The sequence below is a fragment of the Myxine glutinosa genome, chromosome 3 (genome assembly GCF_964187855.1).
Source record: "Myxine glutinosa chromosome 3, kmMyxGlut1.1, whole genome shotgun sequence".
NCBI lineage: Eukaryota > Metazoa > Chordata > Myxini > Myxiniformes > Myxinidae > Myxine > Myxine glutinosa.
Genome location: NC_136263.1, coordinates 176,145,360 through 176,149,001, shown reverse-complemented (window position 1 = coordinate 176,149,001; position 3,642 = coordinate 176,145,360).

Below are 3,642 nucleotides of genomic sequence, written 5' to 3'. Positions count from 1 at the left end.
AACTTTGTTTATGCTCATCATTGAGGGACACATGGAATATGTAATGATTTCTTTGGATTGAGGATTGTTGAATTTTTTGAAGGTCCTTGTCCTAAGGATGGGAACTTATGGTCACAGAAAAAAAAATCAAAATTTTATACTGGGTCATTCCTGATGGAATATTTTGCCATCTTTCAACCTTGCTTTATTTAGTTTGGAAGCGGAGGATTTGCAATTGCGCACCATCAACTTCGCTTTAGTTTTTTTTTATTCTCAATATCATGTCATTGGGTCAACTACACAAATAATTTATGATTATTTTTTTTGTAGACAAGATCGAGGCACGTGTAAGAGCCAACATTAAACGCAAAAAAACATAAACGGACACATAAAACATATAATAAAGGGAGCGGGAGACAAGATGGGGAGAGAGAGGGAAGCATACAAGTACAACAGCAGAGAACAGGGACATCGGGAGATCTGTGGAAGAGAGAGGGGTACACGGTATAAAGCAAATGAACACTTCTAGGAATTTAAGGAATGAAGTCGGAGATTGAAAAAGGCGGATTTGGGGTGTATTAACGGGGGTAGAAAAGATCAAGGTTTTGGATGGGGGAAAATATGAGATGGTGGTGAACAGCTGTTTTAAAGACCTGGAGGGAGGAGTGGGATTGAAGAGAGTGTGGGAGTTTGTTCCAGAGGCGGGAGAAAAGAGGAAAGAGGACAACATTATTTTATTTTGACCAAAGTTGTAGACACTTGTTATCACAAAAACTGGTACAGATCATGTTGAACGAACTTGATGTACTTTTGTACCATGTGGAATCCACCGAGGTTGAAGATTGGGAAGAGATCATTTTGAGAGGGTGGGGGAGGTAGGGTGAGCTCAACATGATGGTCATTGACAGAGTGAGTCAAAACACAACTATTTTTGAATGACATAACTTATGGACTGCCCCTGATAAAGAAAAAAAAAAAAGTTGCCTCTGCTGGTGTTTGTTGCACACAAGCCACTGTCATTTCCATTGCATTGGATGGGGCGGACTAACAACTCGGTTAGGGTTAGGGCGAGGGCTAGGGTTAGGGTTTGGGTCTCACTCAGTAGAAACCTATGCATGCAAATTAACTCAATATTATTAATTGAGAGCGAAGAAGGGTTAGGGTTAGTGTTAGGGTTAGGGTTAGGGCGAGGGCTAGGGTTAGGGTTAGGGTTAGGGTCTCACTCAGTAGAAACCTATGCATGCAAATTAACTCAATATTATTAATTGAGAGCGAAGAAGGGTTAGGGTTAGGGTTAGTGTTAGGGTTAGGGTTAGGGCGAGGGCTAGGGTTAGGGTTAGGGTTAGGGTCTCACTCAGTAGAAACCTATGCATGCAAATTAACTCAATATTATTAATTGAGAGCGAAGAAGGTGGTTCGGGAGAATAAGTTTTATCGATATAATTAATTTAATCATAGAACTCGCTCTTGACATATTTGAATTGGAGCAAATTGTTGGGAGAAATTTGAATCCGTTTAAGCTTTTTGAATTAATTTTCAATTTTTCACAAAAGTGGGACGTATACCATGGAATGTTTTTTTCTTTAGCGTAAGAATAATTACTTTGATGTGGAAGAGTTCCACTATATTTCTTGAATTCTCCAAAGTACCCTCTGCTAATCCTTGTTCCTTGTTCTAATTGCCCCAGCCGTGCATCCACCGCCCCCACCGGCCCCGCCTCCCCGTTCCACTCGCTCTCTCAATATTTGAATCGGGAGCGAATTTGGCGATTAGCCGACGCCAGTTGACGATACAGTCATACCTCAGAGTCACTCCACAGCCTCATCCATGGCCGCAGCTTTTGGCCAGTTTGTCAATGATTAATCCACGCGTGGGAGAGCAAGCATTCATCAAGCCTCTGCAAAAGATGTCAAAGGTGGCAATAGTTATTTTAGTTATATACCTACATGTAGTGCAGGTACACCTGAAAACATGCCTTTAAACTCATAATTGCACAGTAGATCAATCAGCATTATTGATCCACCATATAATCATTTGAAGCCTAATATTTCTGAAGTTATTGAAAGAAATGGGCATTGTTAGAGGTATGAACTGAAGTTTGTGTTGTTTACTGTAGATCTTAATGGAGAGGCGGTTGGGGTAGATAGGGTCAGGGTAATGACATCAAAATACTATAGGTATCTATATCTGCAAAAAAAGGAAGAAAACTCCAAACCAGTTTACATGAGATGGTATATCAGGCTCGGTGCATCAGGAGATAAGAGATTCCACAACATTGATACAAGGCAACTACAAAAGCCCTTGACCTGCAGATCTGAGCCCTCAGTCAAGATGGTAAAGTGTAAGGTAAACTAGTCGGAATTTTGAGGAATGCAATAGATCCCACCCATGTGAAGCGGAAAAGTTTGGCGTCGCAATTACTTTGCTCGAGTCTTCTAAAGTCACTTAGAACGAACCTGAATATCCTTGTTGGGGCTTAAACTGAGTGCTGTTTTTAGTAAATATTATACACATAAATTAAATAAGTTATTGAAAATTGAAGGTGAACAAAAACGTGCATTAAGATGAGGTTAATAACGGTTCGAAAAATGAGGTCGGGGTGATAACAAAGAGATATGTTTGCTGTGTGACATAATAAGAACCGTTTAACATGTACATAATATAACTCACTTTAAATGACCCCAATAGAAAGTACACCATATATTATAACATATATACAGTCACGGGAAAAAGTAAGTACACCCCATGTAAAGTTTTGACTTTTTCAACATATTTCAACATACAGCTATTTGATCTTCATTTCAACAATATTGATAGATAAAGGTGATATAATATAACAAATATCATGAAACATTTACATTTTGTTGTCCATTGTATAATTTAAATAAACATAAATGCAAATTTCGCATGTGGAAAAATTAAGTACACCCTTGGCTCTAATCGGTGGTATTGCCCCCTTTGGCAGAAACAACCTCAAGTAGGCGTTTCTTATAACTGTCTTCCAGTCTCTGACATCGACTGGGAGAAATTGTTGCCCACTCCATGCAGAATTATTTCAGCTGTGCGATGTTTGAGGGGTTTCTTGCATGCACAGCTCGTTTCAAATCCCCCCACAACATCTCGATGGGATTTAGATCCGGGCTTTGACTTGGCCATTCCAGAACCCTCCATTTCTTTCTTTTCAGCCATTCCTTGATGGATTTACTGGTATGTTTAGGGTCATTGTCATGTTGCAAGGTCCACCTTCAGTTGAGCTTCAACTTTCTGACAGATGGCCTCACATTATCCTCAAGCACCCTCTGGTACAATGAAGAATTCATAGTGGATTCTATGATGGTGAGCTGCCCAGGCCCTGATGCAGCAAAGCTGCCCCAAACCATAATATTTCCACCACCATGCTTTACAGTTGGTATCAGGTTCTTGTGGTAAAATGCTGTCTTTGGTTTTCGCCAAACATGTCTTCTGGTACTGTGGCCAAATAGCTCTACCTTTGACTCATCTGTCCAGAGCACATTGTTCCAGAAGTGCTGGTCTTTGCCGAGGTGTTCATTGGCAAACTTTAGTCTTTCCCTGATGTTCTTTCTGGACAACAAAGGTTTCCTCCTGGCACACCTCCAATGTAGATCAAATTTGTGCAGCCTCTTTCTAATGGTAGACTCGTGC